Below are 20,997 nucleotides of genomic sequence, written 5' to 3' on the forward strand. Positions count from 1 at the left end.
GCAACCACACTATCACCCTCCACGACCGGTACATACTCAGGAGGTCTTAACATGCTAGGATCTCACAGATAGTTTAAAAAATAATAATGTCTTGCTTTCTAAGGCTATGTTCACATTAACGTTGTTCAAATCCTTTATGAATCTGTTACTGACACATAGCGGAGGTTATTCCTAACGGATATAAAATTGTTGTTAACGGAAGTAAAATGGGAAAAGATTTTGTAGTTAATGTCAGTTAAGCATCAAAAATGGATGTATAAATAAAGTAATGTAATGGAGATTACTTACATTACCATAGACTTCAATGTTGAATTACTAAAATCTGTTTTAATATCTTTTATTTATGATGGGGAAAAAAAAACCACATGAACCATATTTTTCTTTATCAAAATAATGGAAATTAATCTGAACTAATGACAACTAAGTACGGCAGAGATTTAAAAAAAAAAACATTGAAATTAATGGGAACTGTTTCTACCTTTTACTTTAATTTTGGTTTCTCAAATTTTATAAGGGATATAAGTAGAAGTAAGAAGTAGAAGTAAGAGAATATGTGTAATGATGACAAAAAAGATTGTACTATAGTTACAAAATATTACGAGTATACCAGGAGCGAATATCATCATGCAAATCACCATAAAATCCTGTATACTGAGGCCAATATTACCAATAATACCAGTATACCAGTATACAAGGAGAATAATTATTATCACCATAAATATTCCCATGATACTGTTACTGACCAAATCCTGTATACTGAGACCAATATTACCAATAATACCAGTATACAAGGAGGAATATTATCACCATACATATTACCATCATACTGTTACTGACCAAATCCTGTATACTGAGACCAATATTACCAATAATACCAGTATACAAGGAGGAATATTATCACCATACATATTCCCATGATACTGTTACTGACCAAATCCTGTATACTGAGGCCAATATTACCAATAATACCAGTATACAAGGAGAATAATTATTATCACCATACATATTCCCATGATACTGTTACCGACCAAATCCTGTATACTGAGACCAATATTACCAATAATACAGTATATAAGGAGGAATATTATTTGTATACATATTACTAGGGATGAGTTAATAGAATCTGACAAATCTGAATTTGTTACAAATTTCATGAAAAATTTGAATTGCTTCATTAAGCTCCATTTAGTGCGGTCCAGGCTCCAGGGCATCTAAAATGGCGGCTCCACATGTGAGGACATGGGGCATGGAGCTCTGGGAAGGTGGATAGACGGGATCACCCTGAATCATGATGCAGCATGCAGCCTATCAGCAGCCAGCCAGCTCTGTGATGTCACAGCCCTATATAATCAGCAGCCATCGCTGCAGCCTGCCATTTCAGCATTTCATTACACAGAGAGCAGTGTGTGTGTTGCACAGAAAAATTGCAGCGATTCACTACAAGCCCAAATCACAAGCAGAAAAATTCTGACAGCACTGTTTGAGGATTTTCTAAGAGATGCTATTTTGGAATATCTTGATAAAAATAAATGTATGACTCCATATCAGCATGGCTTTATGAGGTATCGGTCCTGTCACCTGATCAGCTTTTATGAGGAGGTGAGCTCCAGACTGGACCAAAGGGAATCGCTGGATGTCGTATATCTGGATTTTTCCAAACCATTTGATACGGTGCCACATAAAAGATTAGTGCATAAAATGAGAAGGATTGGGCTGGGGGAGAATGTGTGTAAGTCTTGGGTCCTGTTCTATTTTATATATTTATTCATGACTTTGTAGAGGGGTTGAATAGTAAAGTAGCAATCTTTGCAGATGATACTAAACTCTGTAAAGCGGTAAACACAATAGAGGACAGTGCACTGTGTATAGTAGATAACACAATAGAGGACAGTTCACTGTGTATAGTAGATAACACTATAGAGGACAGTGCACTGTGTATAGTAGATAACACTATAGAGGACAGTGAACTGTTACAAATGGATCTGGATAGGTTGGAGGTTTGGGCTGGGAAGTGGCAGATGAGGCAACACTGATAAATGTAAGGTAATGCACATGGGGAGGACAAATCCGGACTGGGATTATGTATTAAATGGTAGAACACTTGGGACAACTGATGTGGAAAAGGACTTAGAAATCTTAGTTAACAGTAAATTTAGCTTTAGTGACCAGTGTTGCTGTTGCCAAGGCAAATAAAATCATGGGGGTGCATCAATAGGGGCATAGGTGCCCACGACAAGGAAATAATTATACCACTGTACAAATCACTAGTCAGACCACACATAGAATACTGTGTACAGTACTGGTCAGACCACACATAGAATACTGTGTACAGTACTGGTCAGACCACACATAGAATACTGTGTACAGTATTGGTCAGACCACACATAGAATACTGTGTACACTACTGGTCAGACCACACATAGAATACTGTGTACAGTACTGGTCAGACCACACATAGAATACTGTGTACATTACTAGTCAGACCACACATAGAATACTGTATACAGTACTGATCAGACCACACATAGAATACTGGGTACAGTACTGGTCAGACCACACATAGAATACTATGTACAGTACTGGTCAGACCACACATAGAATACCGTGTACAGTACTGGTCAGACCACACATAGAATACTGTGTACAGTACTGGTCAGACCACACATAGAATACAGTGTACATTACTAGTCAGACCACACATAGAATACTGTGTACAGTACTGGTCAGACCACACATAGAATACAGTGTACATTACTAGTCAGACCACACATAAAATACTGTGTACATTACTAGTCAGACCACACATAGAATACTATGTACAGTACTGGTGTTACGCCGAGCGCTCCGGGTCCCCGCTCCTCCCCGGAGCGCTTGCAACATCCTCGCATTTGCAGCGCCCCGGTCAGACCTGCTGACCGGGTGCGCTGCAATACCTCTCTCAGCCGGGATGCGATTCGCGATGCGGGAGGCGCCCGCTCGCGATGCGCATCCCGGCTCCCGTACCTGACTCGCTCTCCGTCGGTCTTGTCCCGGCGCGCGGCCCCGCTCCTTAGGGCGCGCGCGCGCCGGGTCTCTGCAATTTAAAGGGCCACTGCGCCACTGATTGGCGCAGCTGGCTTAATTAGTGTGTTCACCTGTGCACTCCCTATTTATACCTCACTTCCCCTGCACTCCCTCACCGGATCTTGTTGCCATTGTGCCAGTGAAAGCGTTTCCTTGTGTGTTCCTAGCCTGTGTTCCAGACCTCCTGCCGTTGCCCCTGACTACGATCCTTGCTGCCTGCCCTGACCTTCTGCTACGTCCGACCTTGCTCTTGTCTCCTCCCTTGTACCGCGCCTATCTTCAGCAGTCAGAGAGGTTGAGCCGTTGCTGGTGGATACGACCTGGTTGCTACCGCCGCTGCAAGACCATCCCGCTTTGCGGCGGGCTCTGGTGAATACCAGTAGCAACTTAGAACCGGTCCACCAGCACGGTCCACGCCAATCCCTCTCTGGCACAGAGGATCCACCTCCAGCCAGCCGAATCGTGACAGTAGATCCGGCCATGGATCCCGCTGAAGTCCCACTGCCAGTTGTCGCCGACCTCACCACGGTGGTCGCCCAACAGCGCAACAAGGCCACCAGCTGTCTCAACTGACCGTGATGCTACAGCAGCTATTGCAACAATCTCCTCCGCCAGCTCCTGCACCTCCTCCGCAGCGAGTGGCCGCTTCCGGCCTACGATTATCCTTGCCGGATAAATTTGATGGGGACTCTAAGTTTTGCCGTGGCTTTCTTTCACAATGTTCCCTGCACTTGGAGATGATGTCGGACCAGTTTCCTACTGAAAGGTCTAAGGTGGCTTTCGTAGTCAGCCTTCTGTCTGGGAAAGCTCTGTCATGGGCCACACCGCTCTGGGACCGCAATGACCCTGTCACTGCCTCTGTACACTCCTTCTTCACAGAGATTCGAAGTGTCTTTGAGGAACCTGCCCGAGCCTCTTCTGCTGAGACTGCCCTGCTGAACCTGGTCCAGGGTAATTCTTCTGTTGGCGAGTACGCCATCCAATTCCGTACTCTTGCCTCCGAATTATCCTGGAATAATGAGGCCCTCTGCGCGACCTTTAAAAAAGGGCCTATCCAGCAACATTAAAGATGTGCTGGCCGCACGAGAAATTCCTGCTAACCTGCATGAACTTATTCATCTGGCCACCCGCATTGACATGCGTTTTTCCGAAAGGCGTCAGGAGCTCCGCCAGGATATGGACTTTGTTCGCACGAGGCGGTTTCTCTCCCCGGCTCCTCTCTCCTCTGGTCCTCTGCAATCCGTTCCTGTGCCTCCCGCCGTGGAGGCTATGCAAGTTGACCGGTCTCGCTTGACACCTCAAGAGAGGACACGACGCCGCATGGAGAACCTGTGCCTGTACTGTGCCAGTACCGAACACTTCTTGAAGGATTGTCCTATCCGTCCTCCCCGCCTGGAAAGACGTCCGCTGATTCTGCACAAAGGTGAGACAGTTTTTGATGTCAACTCTGCTTATCCACGCCTTACTGTGCCTGTGCGGATATCTTCCTCTACCTTCTCCTTCTCTGCCGTGGCCTTCCTGGATTCCGGATCTGCAGGAAATTTTATTTTGGCCTCTCTCATCAACAGGTTCAACATCCCGGTGACCAGTCTCGCCAGACCCCTCTACATCAATTCTGTTAACAATGAAAGATTGGACTGTACCGTGCGTTACCGCACGGAACCTCTCCTAATGTGCATCAGACCTCATCACGAAAAAATTGAATTTTTGGTCCTCTCCAACTGCACTTCTGAAATTCTTCTTGGATTACCGTGGCTTCAACGCCATTCCCCAACCCTTGATTGGTCCACAGGAGAAATCAAGAACTGGGGTACTTCTTGTCTCAAGGACTGTCTTAAACCGGTTCCCAGTACTCCCTGCCGTGACCCTGTGGTTCCCCCTGTATCCGGTCTTCCTAAGGCTTATATGGACTATGCTGACGTCTTTTGCAAAAAGCAAGCTGAGACTTTAGCCCCTCACAGGCCTTATGACTGTCCTATTGACCTCCTCCCGAGTACTACTCCACCCCGGGGCAGAATCTATCCTCTGTCTGCTCCAGAGACTCTTGCCATGTCGGAGTACATCCAGGAGAATTTAAAAAAGGGCTTTATCCGCAAATCCTCCTCTCCTGCCGGAGCTGGATTTTTTTTTGTGTCCAAAAAAGATGGCTCCCTACGCCCTTGCATTGACTACCGCGGACTTAATAAAATCACGGTAAAAAACCGCTACCCCTTACCTCTTATCTCGGAACTCTTTGATCGCCTTCAAGGTGCCCACATCTTTACCAAACTGGACTTAAGGGGGGCTTATAATCTCATCCGCATCAGGGAGGGGGACGAATGGAAGACTGCATTTAACACCAGAGATGGACACTTTGAGTATCTGGTCATGCCCTTTGGCCTGTGCAACGCCCCTGCCGTCTTCCAAGACTTTGTTAATGAAATTTTTCGTGATCTCTTATATTCCTGTGTTGTGGTTTATCTGGACGATATTCTGATTTTTTCTGCCAACTTAGAAGAACACCGCCAGCATGTTCGCATGGTTCTTCAGAGACTTCGGGACAATCAACTTTATGCCAAAATGGAGAAATGTCTCTTTGAATGTCAATCTCTTCCTTTCCTAGGATACTTGGTCTCTGGCCAGGGACTACAAATGGACCCAGATAAACTCTCTGCCGTCTTAGATTGGCCACGCCCCTCCGGACTCCGTGCTATCCAACGTTTTTTGGGGTTCGCCAATTATTACAGACAATTTATTCCACACTTTTCCACTATTGTGGCTCCTATCGTGGCTTTAACCAAGAAAAATGCCAATCCCAAGTTCTGGTCTCCTTAAGCGGAAGACGCATTTAAACATCTCAAGTCTGCCTTTTCTTCTGCTCCCGTGCTCTCCAGACCTGACCCATCTAAACCCTTCCTATTGGAGGTAGATGCCTCCTCAGTGGGAGCTGGAGCTGTCCTTCTACAAAAAAATTCTTCCGGACATGCTGTTACTTGTGTTTTTTTTTCTAGGACCTTCTCTCCAGCGGAGAGGAATTACTCCATCGGGGATCGAGAACTACTGGCCATTAAATTGGCGCTTGAGGAATGGAGGCATCTGCTGGAGGGATCAAAATTTCCAGTTATCATATACACTGATCACAAGAATCTCTCCTATCTCCAGTCTGCCCAACGACTGAACCCTCGCCAGGCCAGGTGGTCGTTGTTCTTTGCCCGTTTTAACTTTGAAATTCATTTTCGCCCTGCTGACAAGAACATTAGGGCCGATGCCCTCTCTCGTTCTTCTGATGCCTCTGAAGCAGAAGTCTCTCCGCAACACATCATCCCTCCGGACTGTCTGATCTCCACTTCTCCAGCCTCCATCAGGCAAACTCCTCCAGGGAAGACCTTCGTTTCTCCACGCCAGCGTCTCGGGATTCTCAAATGGGGACACTCCTCCCATCTCGCAGGCCATGCGGGCATCAAAAAATCCTTGCAACTCATCTCTCGTTTTTATTGGTGGCCGACTCTGGAGACGGATGTTGTTGATTTTGTGCGGGCCTGTACTGTCTGTGCCCGAGATAAGACTCCTCGCCAGAAGCCTGCTGGTCTCCTTCATCCTCTGCCCGTTCCCGAACAGCCTTGGTCACAGATTGGTATGGACTTTATTACAGACTTACCCCCATCCCGTGGCAACACAGTTGTTTGGGTGGTCGTTGATCGATTTTCCAAGATGGCACATTTTGTTCCTCTTCCTGGTCTTCCTTCAGCGCCTCAGTTGGCGAAGCAATTTTTTGTACACATTTTTCGCCTTCATGGATTGCCCACGCATATCGTCTCGGATAGAGGCGTCCAATTCGTGTCTAAATTCTGGAGGGCCCTCTGTAAACAGCTCAAGATTAAATTAAACTTCTCTTCTTCTTATCATCCCCAATCCAATGGGCAAGTAGAAAGAATTAACCAGGTCCTGGGTGACTATTTACGGCATTTTGTTTCCTCCCGCCAGGATGACTGGGCAGATCTTCTACCATGGGCCGAATTCTCATACAACTTCAGAGTCTCCGAATCTTCTGCTAAGTCCCCATTTTTCGTGGTGTACTGCCGTCACCCTCTTCCCCCCCCTCCCTACTCCCTTGCCCTCTGGTTTGCCCGCTGTGGATGAAGTGACTCGTGATCTTTCCACCATATGGAAAGAGACCCAAAATTCTCTTTTACAGGCTTCATCCCGCATGAAAAAGTTTGCCGATAAGAAAAGAAGAACTCCCCCCATTTTTGCTCCCGGAGACAAGGTATGGCTCTCCGCTAAATATGTCCGCTTTCGTGTCCCCAGTTACAAACTGGGACCACGCTATCTTGGTCCTTTCAAAGTCTTGTGCCAGATTAACCCTGTCTCTTACAAACTCCTTCTTCCTCCTTCTCTTCGTATTCCCAATGCCTTCCATGTCTCTCTCCTTAAACCACTCATCATTAACCGCTTCTCTCCCAAACTTGTTTCTCCCACTCCTGTCTTCGGTTCTTCTGACGTCTTCTCCGTGAAGGAGATTCTGGCCTCCAAGACGGTCAGAGGGAAAAAAAATTTTTGGGTGGATTGGGAAGGCTGTGGTCCAGAAGAGAGATCCTGGGAACCTGAGGACAACATCCTAGACAAAAGTCTTATCCTCAGGTTCTCAGGCTCCAAGAAGAGGGGGAGACCCAAGGGGGGGGGGGGGTACTGTTACGCCGAGCGCTCCGGGTCCCCGCTCCTCCCCGGAGCGCTCGCAACATCCTCGCATTTGCAGCGCCCCGGTCAGACCTGCTGACCGGGTGCGCTGCAATACCTCTCTCAGCCGGGATGCGATTCGCGATGCGGGAGGCGCCCGCTCGCGATGCGCATCCCGGCTCCCGTACCTGACTCGCTCTCCGTCGGTCTTGTCCCGGCGCGCGCGGCCCCGCTCCTTAGGGCGCGCGCGCGCCGGGTCTCTGCAATTTAAAGGGCCACTGCGCCACTGATTGGCGCAGCTGGCTTAATTAGTGTGTTCACCTGTGCACTCCCTATTTATACCTCACTTCCCCTGCACTCCCTCGCCGGATCTTGTTGCCATTGTGCCAGTGAAAGCGTTTCCTTGTGTGTTCCTAGCCTGTGTTCCAGACCTCCTGCCGTTGCCCCTGACTACGATCCTTGCTGCCTGCCCTGACCTTCTGCTACGTCCGACCTTGCTCTTGTCTCCTCCCTTGTACCGCGCCTATCTTCAGCAGTCAGAGAGGTTGAGCCGTTGCTGGTGGATACGACCTGGTTGCTACCGCCGCTGCAAGACCATCCCGCTTTGCGGCGGGCTCTGGTGAATACCAGTAGCAACTTAGAACCGGTCCACCAGCACGGTCCACGCCAATCCCTCTCTGGCACAGAGGATCCACCTCCAGCCAGCCGAATCGTGACAACTGGTCAGACCACACATAGAATACCGTGTACAATACTGGTCAGACCACACATAGAATACTGTGTACAGTACTGGTCAGACCACACATAGAATACAGTGTACATTACTAGTCAGACCACACATAAAATACTGTGTACATTACTAGTCAGACCACACATAGAATACTGTGTACAGTACTGGTCAGACCACACATGGAATACTGTGTACATTACTAGTCAGATCACACATAGAATACTGTGTACATTACTAGTCAGACCACACATAGAATACTGTGTACAGTACTGGTCAGACCACACATAGAATACTGTGTACAGTACTGGTCAGACCGCACATAGAATACTGTGTACATTACTAGTCAGACCACACATGGAATACTGTGTACAGTACTGGGCAGACCACACATAGAATACTGTGTACAGTACTGGTCAGACCACACATAGAATACTGTGTACAGTACTGGTCAGACCACACATAGAATACTGTGAACAGTACTGGTCAGACCACACATAGAATACTGTGTACAGTACTGGGCACCAGTGTACAAGAAAGATATAGTGGAGCTGGAGAGGGTTCAAAGATGGGCAACTAGGGTAATACGGGGAATGGGAGGACTACAGTACCCAGAAAGATTATCAGAATTAGGGTTATTATGTCAAGAAAGAAGAAGGCTTAGGGGCAACCTAATAACTATATACAGGGTGCGCCATTTCTATGGATACATCTTAAAATGGGAATGGTTGGTGATAACTTCCTGTTTGTGGCACATTAGTATATGTGAGGGGGGAAACTTTTCAAGATGGGTGGTGACCATGGCGGCCATTTTGAAGTTGGACATTTTGAATCCAACTTTTGTTTTTTCAATAGGAAGAGGGTCATGTGACAAATCAAACTTATTGGGAATTTCATAAGAAAAACAATGATGTGCTTGGTTTTTACATAACTTCATTCTTTCATAAGTTATTTACAAGTTTCTGATCACTTATAAAATGTGTTCAATGTGCTGCCCATTGTGTTGGATTGTCAATGCAACCCTCTTCTCTATATACTGCTATATACTACTATATACACCGCAGGAGAAATGCCAGCACAGGCTTCCGGTATCCGTATACACTGCTATATACTACTATATACACCGCAGGAGAAATGCTAGCACAGGCTTCCAGTATCTGTATACACTGCTATATACTACTATATACACCGCAGGAGAAATGCTAGCACAGGCTTCCAGTATCTGTATACACTGCTATATACTACTATATTGTCACGATGCCGGCTGGCAGGAGGTGGATCCTCTGTGCCAGAGAGGGATTGGCGTGGACCGTGCTAGTGGACCGGTTCTAAGTCACTACTGGTATTCACCAGAGCCCGCCGCAAAGCGGGATGGTCTTGCTGCGGCGGTAGTGACCAGGTCGTATCCACTAGCAACGGCTCAACCTCTCTGACTGCTGAAGATAGGCGCGGTACAAGGGAGTAGACAGAAGCAAGGTCGGACGTAGCAGAAGGTCGGGGCAGGCAGCAAGGATCGTAGTCAGGGGCAACGGCAGGAGGTCTGGAACACAGGCTAGGAACACACAAGGGAACGCTTTCACTGGCACAATGGCAACAAGATCCGGCGAGGGAGTGCAGGGGAAGTGAGGTATACATAGGGAGTGCACAGGTGAACACACTGATTAGAACCACTGCGCCAATCAGCGGCGCAGTGGCCCTTTAAATCGCAGAGACCCGGTGCGCGCGCGCCCTAGGGAGCGGGGCCGCGCGCGCCGGGACAGGACCGACGGAGAGCGAGTCAGGTACGGGAGCCGGGGTGCGCATCGTGAGCGGGCGCCACCCGCATCGCGAATCGCATCCCGGCTGGAGGCGGTATCGCAGCGCACCCGGTCAGTGGATCTGACCGGGGCGCTGCGGGAGCGAGAGTGTAGCGAGCGCTCCGGGGAGGAGCGGGGACCCGGAGCGCTCGGCGTAACAGTACCCCCCCCCTTGGGTCTCCCCCTCTTCTTGGAGCCTGAGAACCTGAGGACCAGATTTTTATCTAGGATATTGTCCTCAGGTTCCCAGGATCTCTCTTCAGGACCACAGCCCTCCCAGTCAACCAAAAAGAAGGTTTTTCCTCTGACCTTTTTGGAGGCCAGTATCTCCTTTACAGGAAAGATGTCTGAAGAACCGGAGACAGGAGTGGGAGAGATAAGTTTAGGAGAGAAACGGTTGATGATGAGTGGTTTAAGAAGAGAAACGTGAAAGGCATTAGAAATACGAAGAGAAGGAGGGAGAAGAAGTTTATAAGAGACAGGATTAATCTGGCACAAAATTTTGAAAGGACCAAGATAGCATGGTCCCAATTTGTAGCTGGGAACACGGAAGCGGACATATTTAGCGGAGAGCCATACCTTGTCTCCGGGAGAAAAAATGGGGGGAGCTCTTCTTTTCTTATCAGCAAACTTCTTCATGCGTGATGAAGCCTGTAAGAGAGAATTTTGGGTCTCTTTCCATATGGTGGAAAGATCACGAGTTATTTCATCCACAGCGGGTACACCAGAGGGCAAGGGAGTAGGGAGGGGGGGAAGAGGGTGACGGCCGTACACCACGAAAAATGGGGATTTGGAAGAAGATTCAGAAACTCTGAAGTTATACGAGAATTCGGCCCATGGTAGAAGATCTGCCCAGTCATCCTGGCGGGAGGAAACAAAATGCCGTAAATAATCACCCAGGACCTGGTTAATTCTTTCTACTTGCCCATTGGATTGAGGATGATAAGCAGAAGAAAAGTTTAATTTAATCTTGAGTTGTTTACAGAGAGCCCTCCAGAATTTAGACATGAATTGGATGCCTCTATCCGAGACGATCTGCGTGGGCAACCCGTAAAGACGAAAAATGTGTACAAAAAATTGTTTTGCCAACTGAGGCGCAGAAGGAAGACCAGGAAGAGGGATGAAATGTGCCATCTTGGAGAATCGATCAACGACCACCCAAACAACAGTGTTGCCACGGGATGAGGGTAAGTCTGTAATAAAGTCCATACCAATCAGAGACCAAGGCTGTTCGGGAACAGGCAGAGGATGAAGAAGACCAGCGGGCTTCTGGCGAGGAGTCTTATCCCGGGCACAGACAGTGCAGGCTCGCACAAAATCCACAACATCCGTCTCCAGAGTCGGCCACCAATAGAAACGAGAGATGAGTTGCACGGATTTCTTGATGCCCGCATGACCTGCGAGATGGGAGGAGTGACCCCATTTGAGGATTCCGAGGCGTTGGCGTGGAGAGACGAAGGTCTTCCCTGGAGGAGTTTGCCTGATGGAGGCTGGAGAAGTGGAGATCAGGCAGTCAGGAGGAATGATGTGTTGCGGAGAGAGCTCTACTTCCGAGGCATCCGAGGAACGAGAGAGAGCATCGGCCCTAATGTTCTTATCGGCAGGGCGAAAGTGAATTTCAAAATTAAATCGGGCAAAGAACAGAGACCACCTGGCCTGGCGAGGATTCAGCCGTTGGGCAGACTGGAGATAGGAGAGGTTCTTGTGATCGGTGTAAATAATAACTGGAAATCTTGATCCCTCCAGCAGATGCCTCCATTCCTCAAGTGCTAATTTAATGGCTAGTAGCTCTCGATCCCCGATGGAGTAGTTCCTCTCCGCCGGAGAGAAGGTCTTAGAAAAAAAACCACAAGTAACAGCATGCCCGGAAGAATTTTTTTGTAGAAGGACCGCTCCAGCTCCTACTGAGGAGGCATCAACCTCCAATAGGAAGGGTTTAGATGGGTCAGGTCTGGAGAGCACGGGAGCTGAAGAAAAGGCAGACTTGAGCTGTTTAAAGGCGTCTTCCGCTTGAGGAGGCCATGACTTAGGATTGGCATTCTTTTTGGTTAAAGCCACGATAGGAGCCACAATGGTGGAAAAATGTGGAATAAATTGTCTGTAATAATTGGCGAACCCCAAAAAACGTTGGATAGCACGGAGTCCGGAGGGGCGTGGCCAATCTAAGACGGCAGAGAGTTTGTCTGGATCCATTTGTAGTCCCTGGCCAGAGACCAAGTATCCTAGGAAAGGAAGAGATTGACATTCAAACAGACATTTCTCCATTTTGGCATAAAGTTGATTGTCACGAAGTCTCTGAAGAACCATGCGGACATGCTGGCGGTGTTCTTCTAGGTTGGCAGAAAAAATCAGGATATCGTCCAGATACACAACAACACAGGAATATAAGAGATCACGAAAAATTTCATTAACAAAGTCTTGGAAGAAGGCAGGGGCGTTGCACAGGCCAAAGGGCATGACCAGATACTCAAAGTGTCCATCTCTAGTGTTAAATGCCGTTTTCCATTCATCCCCCTCTCTGATGCGGATGAGATTATAAGCACCTCTTAAGTCCAGTTTGGTAAAGATGTGGGCACCTTGGAGGCGATCAAAGAGTTCAGAGATGAGAGGTAGAGGGTAGCGGTTCTTTACCGTGATTTTATTAAGACCGCGGTAGTCAATGCAAGGACGTAGGGAGCCATCTTTTTTGGACACAAAGAAAAATCTGGCTCCGGCAGGAGAGGAGGATTTGCGGATAAAGCCCTTTTTTAAATTTTCCTGGATGTACTCAGACATAGCAAGAGTCTCTGGGGCAGAGAGAGGATAAATTCTGCCCCGGGGTGGAGTAGTGCCCGGGAGGAGGTCAATAGGACAGTCATAAGGCCTGTGAGGAGGTAGAGTCTCAGCTTGTTTTTTGCAAAAAACATCCGCAAAGTCCATATAGGCCTTAGGGAGACCGGTTACAGGGGGAACCACAGGGTCACGGCAAGGAGTACTGGGAACCGGTTTAAGGCAGTCCTTGAAACAAGAGGGACCCCAACTCTTGATCTCCCCTGTGGACCAATCCAGGGTTGGGGAATGGTGTTGAAGCCAGGGTAGTCCAAGGAGAATTTCGGAAGTGCAATTGGAGAGGACCAAAAACTCAATTTTTTCGTGGTGAGGTCCGATGCACATTAGGAGGGGTTCCGTGCGGTAACGCACGGCACAGTCCAATCTTTCATTGTTAACGCAATTGATGTAGAGAGGTCTGGCGAGACTGGTCACTGGGATGTTGAACCTGTTGATGAGAGAGGCCAAAATAAAGTTTCCTGCAGATCCGGAGTCCAAGAAGGCCTTAGTGGAGAAGGAGAAGGTAGAGGCAGATATCCGCACAGGCACAGTAAGACGTGGAGAAGCAGAGTTGACATCAAGGACTGTTTCACCTTTGTGCGGAGTCAGCGTACGTCTTTCCAGGCGGGGAGGACGGATAGGACAATCCTTCAGGAAGTGTTCGGTACCGGCACAGTACAGGCAGAGATTCTCCATGCGGCGTCGTGTCCTCTCTTGAGGTGTCAGGCGAGACCGGTCAACTTGCATAGCCTCCACGGCGGGAGGCACAGGAACGGATTGCAGAGGACCAGAGGAGAGAGGAGCCGGGGAGAAAAAACGCCTCGTGCGAACAAAGTCCATATCCTGGCGGAGCTCCTGACGCCTTTCGGAAAAACGCATGTCAATGCGAGTGGCCAGATGAATAAGTTCATGTAGGTTGGCAGGGATTTCTCGTGCGGCCAGAACATCTTTAATGTTGCTGGATAGGCCTTTTTTAAAGGTCGCGCAGAGGGCCTCATTATTCCAGGAAAGTTCTGAAGCAAGAGTACGGAATTGCACGGCGTACTCGCCAACGGAAGAATTACCCTGAACCAGGTTCAGCAGGGCAGTCTCAGCAGAAGAGGCTCGGGCAGGTTCCTCAAAGACACTTCGAATTTCCGAGAAGAAGGAGTGTACAGAGGCAGTGACGGGGTCATTGCGGTCCCAGAGCGGTGTGGCCCATGACAGAGCTTTTCCAGACAGAAGGCTGACTACGAAAGCCACCTTAGACCTTTCAGTAGGAAACTGGTCCGACATCATCTCCAAGTGCAGGGAACATTGTGAAAGAAAGCCACGGCAAAACTTAGAGTCCCCATCAAATTTATCCGGCAAGGATAGTCGTAGGCCTGAGGCGGCCACTCGCTGCGGAGGAGGTGCAGGAGCTGGCGGAGGAGATGATTGCTGAAGCTGTGGTAGTAGCTGCTGTAGCATCACGGTCAGTTGAGACAGCTGGTGGCCTTGTTGCGCTATCTGTTGTGACTGCTGGGCGACCACCGTGGTGAGGTCGGCGACAACTGGCAGAGGAACTTCAGCGGGATCCATGGCCGGATCTACTGTCACGATGCCGGCTGGCAGGAGGTGGATCCTCTGTGCCAGAGAGGGATTGGCGTGGACCGTGCTAGTGGACCGGTTCTAAGTCACTACTGGTATTCACCAGAGCCCGCCGCAAAGCGGGATGGTCTTGCTGCGGCGGTAGTGACCAGGTCGTATCCACTAGCAACGGCTCAACCTCTCTGACTGCTGAAGATAGGCGCGGTACAAGGGAGTAGACAGAAGCAAGGTCGGACGTAGCAGAAGGTCGGGGCAGGCAGCAAGGATCGTAGTCAGGGGCAACGGCAGGAGGTCTGGAACACAGGCTAGGAACACACAAGGGAACGCTTTCACTGGCACAATGGCAACAAGATCCGGCGAGGGAGTGCAGGGGAAGTGAGGTATACATAGGGAGTGCACAGGTGAACACACTGATTAGAACCACTGCGCCAATCAGCGGCGCAGTGGCCCTTTAAATCGCAGAGACCCGGTGCGCGCGCGCCCTAGGGAGCGGGGCCGCGCGCGCCGGGACAGGACCGACGGAGAGCGAGTCAGGTACGGGAGCCGGGGTGCGCATCGCGAGCGGGCGCCACCCGCATCGCGAATCGCATCCCGGCTGGAGGCGGTATCGCAGCGCACCCGGTCAGTGGATCTGACCGGGGCGCTGCGGGAGCGAGAGTGTAGCGAGCGCTCCGGGGAGGAGCGGGGACCCGGAGCGCTCGGCGTAACAGTACCCCCCCCCTTGGGTCTCCCCCTCTTCTTGGAGCCTGAGAACCTGAGGACCAGATTTTTATCTAGGATATTGTCCTCAGGTTCCCAGGATCTCTCTTCAGGACCACAGCCCTCCCAGTCAACCAAAAAGAAGGTTTTTCCTCTGACCTTTTTGGAGGCCAGTATCTCCTTTACAGGAAAGATGTCTGAAGAACCGGAGACAGGAGTGGGAGAGATAAGTTTAGGAGAGAAACGGTTGATGATGAGTGGTTTAAGAAGAGAAACGTGAAAGGCATTAGAAATACGAAGAGAAGCAGGGAGAAGAAGTTTATAAGAGACAGGATTAATCTGGCACAAAATTTTGAAAGGACCAAGATAGCGTGGTCCCAATTTGTAGCTGGGAACACGGAAGCGGACATATTTAGCGGAGAGCCATACCTTGTCTCCGGGAGAAGGTGGCCCTTTAAATCGCAGAGGCCCGGCGCGCGCGCGCCCTAGGGAGCGGGGCCGCGCGCGCCGGGACAGGACCGACGGAGAGCGAGTCAGGTACGGGAGCCGGGGTGCGCATCGCGAGCGGGCGCCACCCGCATCGCGAATCGCATCCCGGCTGGAGGCGGTATCGCAGCGCACCCGGTCAGTGGATCTGACCGGGGCGCTGCGGGAGCGAGAGTGTAGCGAGCGCTCCGGGGAGGAGCGGGGACCCGGAGCGCTCGGCGTAACATATATACACCGAAGGAGAAATGCTAGCACAGGCTTCCAGTATCCGTATACACTGCTATATATTACTATATACACCGCAGGAGAAATGCTAGGACAGGCTTCCAGTATCCATAGACACTGCTATATACTACTATATACACCGCAGGAGAAATGCTAGCACAGGCTTTCAGTATCCGTATACACTGCTATATACTACTATATACACCGCAGGAGAAATGCTAGCACAGGCTTTCAGTATCCGTATACACTGCTATATACTACTAAATACATCGCAGGAGAAATGCTAGCACAGGCTTCCAGTATTCGTATACACTGCTATATACTACTATATACACCGCAGGAGAAATGCTAGCACAGGCTTCCAGTATCCGTATACACTGCTATATAATACTATATACACTGCAGGAGAAATGCTAGCACAGGCTTCCAGTATCTGTATACACTGCTATATACTACTATATACACCGCAGGAGAAATGCTAGCACAGGCTTCCAGTATCTGTATACACTGCTATATACTACTATATACACCGCAGGAGAAATGCTAGCACAGGCTTCCAGTATCCGTATACACTGCTATATACTACTATATACACCGCAGGAGAAATGCTAGGGCAGGCTTCCAGTATCCGTATACACTGCTATATACCACTATATACACCGCAGGAGAAATGCTAGCACAGGCTTTCAGTATCCGTATACACTGCTATATACTACTAAATACATCGCAGGAGAAATGCTAGCACAGGCTTCCAGTATTCGTATACACTGCTATATACTACTAAATACACCGCAGGAGAAATGCTAGCACAGGCTTCCAGTATCCGTATACACTGCTATATAATACTATATACACCGCAGGAGAAATGCTAGCACAGGCTTCCAGTATCCGTATACACTGCTATATACTACTATATACACCGCAGGAGAAATGCTAGCACAGGCTTCCAGTATCTGTATACACTGCTATATACTACTATATACACCGCAGGAGAAATGCTAGCACAGGCTTCCAGTATCCGTATACACTGCTATATACTACTATATACACCGCAGGAGAAATGCTAGCACAGGCTTCCAGTATCCGTATACACTGCTATATACTACTATATACACCGCAGGAGAAATGCTAGCACAGGCTTCCAGTATCTGTATACACTGCTATATACTACTATATACACCGCAGGAGAAATGCTAGCACAGGCTTCCAGTATCTGTATACACTGCTATATACTACTATATACACCGCAGGAGAAATGCTAGCACAAGCTTTCAGTATCCGTAGTTTCAGGAGATAGACGATTTCCTTCAGATGACATCAAAGATAAAAGTCTAAGGGGGTCAGATGGTGAGACCTTGGGGGCCATTCAACTGGCCCACGATGACCAATCCACTTTCCAGGAAACTGTTCATCTAGGAATGCTCGGACCTGACAGCCATAATGTGGTGGTCACCATCTTGCTGGAAGAACTCAGGGAACGTGCAGCTTCAGTGCATAAAGAGGGAAACATCATCATGGAGCAATTTCACATATCCAGCGGCCTTGAGGTTTCCATTGATGAAGAATGGCCCCACCATCTTTGTACCCCATATACCACACCAGACCATCAATTGTTGTGTCCCAACAGTCTTGGAGGGATATATCCAATGTGGGTTAGTGTCAGACCAATAGAGGTGGTTTTGTTGGTTAACTTCACCATTCACATAAAAGTTCAATCCAACACAATGGGCAGCACATTGAACACATTTTATAAATGGTCATAAACTTGTAAATAACTCATGAAAGAATAAAGTTACGTTAAAACCAAGGACATCATTGTTAATACACGCCAGTGATCAGCATGAGAGATCAGTGTGTGCAGTGTTATAGGTCCCTATGGGATAACAATGATCAGTATAAGAGATCAGTGTGTGCAGTGTTATAGGTCCCTATGGGATAACAATGATCAGTATAAGAGATCAGTGTGTGCAGTGTTATAGGTCCCTATGGGATAACAATGATCAGTATAAGAGATCAGTGTGTGCAGTGTTATAGGTCCCTATGGGATAATAATGATCAGTATAAGAGATCAGTGTGTGCAGTGTTATAGGTCCCTATGGGATAATAATGATCAGTATAAGAGATCAGTGTGTGCAGTGTTATAGGTCCCTATGGGATAATAATGATCAGTATAAGAGATCAGTGTGTGCAGTGTTATAGTCTCCTATGGGATAATAATGATCAGTATAAGAGATCAGTGTGTGCAGTGTTATAGGTCCCTATGGGATAATAATGATCAGTATAAGAGATCAGTGTGTGCAGTGTTATAGGTCCCTATGGGATAATAATGATCAGTATAAGAGATCAGTGTGTGCAGTGTTATAGCCCCCTATGGGATAATAATGATCAGTATAAGAGATCAGTGTGTGCAGTGTTTTAGGTCCCTATAACACTGCAAAAAAAAAAAGGAAAAAAAAGTGTTAATAAAGGTCATTTAACCCCTTCCCTAATAAAAGTTTGAATCACCACCCTTTTCCCATAAAAAATTAAACAGTGTAAAAAAAATAAACATATATGGTATCATGCGTAAATGTCCGAACTATAAAAATATATTGTTAACTAAACCGCACAGTCAATGGCGTACACGTAAAAAAGTCCAGAAAAGCTTATTTTTGGTCACTTTTTAAACCATTAAAAAATGAATAAAAAGTGATCAAAAAGTCCGATCAAAACAAAAATGGTACCGATAAAAACTTCATATCACGGCACAAAAAATGAGTCCTCATACCGGCCCATACGTGGAAAAATAAAAAAGTTATAGGGGTCAGAAGAGAACATTTTCCTGCATGTAGTTATGATTTTTTCCAGAAGTACGACAATATCCAACCTATATAAGTAGAGGATCATTTTAATCGTATGGACCTACAGAATAATTATAAGGTGTAATTTTTACCGAAATATGCACTGCGTAGAAACGGAAGCCCCCAAAAGTTACAAAATTTTGTTTTTTCTTCAATTTTGTCGCACAATGTTTTTTTTTTTTGCTGTTTCGCCGTGTATTTTTGGGTAAAATGACTAATGTCACAGCAAAATAGAATTGGTGACGCAAAAAATAAGCCATAATATGGATTTTTAGGTGGAACATTTTTATGGGTTATAATTTCTAAAAGGTATGGAGGAAAAAATGAAAATGCAAAAACTGAAAAACCCTGAGTCCTTAAGGGATTAAAGTCATAAGGGCCTAGTTACTCTGAAAGGCAAGCCAAAGCTACGCAGCTGCTTTTGTAACCAAATACAGTTTTAAGCGTAGTGGAGTGTATAGTCTACCTTTCATAAATGTAACATAGACGCACAATATGTCAGGCAGAGAAGTGCCAGGACGTGCACAGAGGAGTGGCAGAGACCTAAATCAGGCAGAGGTCTCAGCAGACTACGGGCTAGTGGCAGCAGGAGTCACAGTGATGCATGCACTATTTCTCCCGTAACTATCTTCCATCACAAAATAACGTCCCTTATTCATAATGGGCTATAATGGGTTAAAACGGCTATTAGAAGAATCCCATAGACTATAATGGGATTTTCTAATGGCCGTATAGGATTTTGTAACTGCCGTTTTACTGCCGATTTTGAGGCAGAACTTTGTACGGATCTTTAAAACCGAGTAATTTTGTATTGTAAAAGAAGCCTTACTCGCCCTAAAAAGGGCGACCCCACACAGGAACCTCTCCCTATTTCCACCTACAAACACTGCCATTTCCCAGGGGTTTTAGTTGAACATAGGGAGAGGTTACTATGTGGGGCCGCCCAATATGTTGTTCCCTTCCATCTTTTCGAGGAAAGTGTTACTCGTCTTAAAAAGGCTCCACACAGGAACCAATCCATATTTCCACCTTAGAATCCTGGAAAATTGTGTGGTTGCTTGGGGGTGTAGGGTAGGTAGTGTGTAGCTGTGCAGTGATGAAAGGGTGTTGGATCAACCCTTAACTGTCGTGATACCAGGGTGCGGGTTCCTCTCTGTATATAAATCCAACCGCCACCCATCCCAGGAACGATAGGGAGGAATAAAGGATTGTCCACAACCGGAGATTAAGTAAACTGAAGATAACTTTACTGCAGATGTGATGCAGATTAAACGTAGTAACAGTCTTTACAGAGGACCGGACTTTAGGCTTCACGCTGTTCCACTGGATTTAGGGGAATTGTTTATGTCGAGCAGTCACGTAGGATTAGGATTGAGTTAGATTGAGCTCACCGTTTTGTATTTGGTTGAAGTTAGCAGGCTTCAGGCCTAGATTTGTCTTGAAGGTATGGACGGAGCTCCGCTCGCTGTCATACCCCAAGAGAAAGAGAGCGATGATTGGGTAACAGCACCCTTCAAGCTTATTGGTCCCCCAGACCTGTCAGTCCTAATACAAAGCATTATGGTACAACATGTGACATGAGCACCTGACCTGGAAGGTCCTTAACCTTAGCAGAACAATACAATTATCAATCATGTGACCTAAGGTCCTGGAAGCAATATTTACACTATACATTATATATATTACAAACATATAAAATTAAAGAAGGAAGAGGTGACTAGGGGTTGTGCCACTAAGAGCATCCTATCAGTACAGTACGTGTACGGTACCGGGACACCACAATTGCATTGTTTGTAGGTGGAAATAGGGAGAAATTCCAGTGTGGGGCCACCCTTTTTAGGGCGAGTAACATTTGCCAAGAAGGGAATTAATATTCTGAGAGTTTTTACCCCCAACTGCTACAATGGATCATACGTTGCTCCCATCCACCTTTTAGAGGTCTTTGCATCACATGAATACTTGGTGGTGTAGGTGGCACATGGTGTTTTTTGCACACCTTTCCTTTTGTTTGATTTAAAAAAAAAATTGATTACATATATTTTATCCTATGAATATTATTAAAAGTTAAGTTTTACGTAATGCATATCCTCAATACTTACTTGTGCACACTAACACTTTTACAAAAAAA

General features: G+C 47.3%; 1 protein-coding gene across 1 annotated transcript in view; it reads right to left on the reverse strand.

Annotated features, from left to right (window-relative positions):
* LOC130282153 (uncharacterized) overlaps window positions 1–20,383 on the reverse strand; it is a 105,706-nt gene extending 85,323 nt beyond the window's left edge. The window contains exon 1 of the mRNA XM_056530110.1: window positions 20,261–20,383. The gene's annotated coding sequence lies outside the window, so the exon portion shown is untranslated. The remainder of the gene's footprint in view (window positions 1–20,260) is intronic.
* Window positions 20,384–20,997: the final 614 nt, after the last annotated feature.

Source organism: Hyla sarda, chromosome 7, assembly GCF_029499605.1.
Source record: "Hyla sarda isolate aHylSar1 chromosome 7, aHylSar1.hap1, whole genome shotgun sequence".
Classification (NCBI taxonomy): domain Eukaryota; kingdom Metazoa; phylum Chordata; class Amphibia; order Anura; family Hylidae; genus Hyla; species Hyla sarda.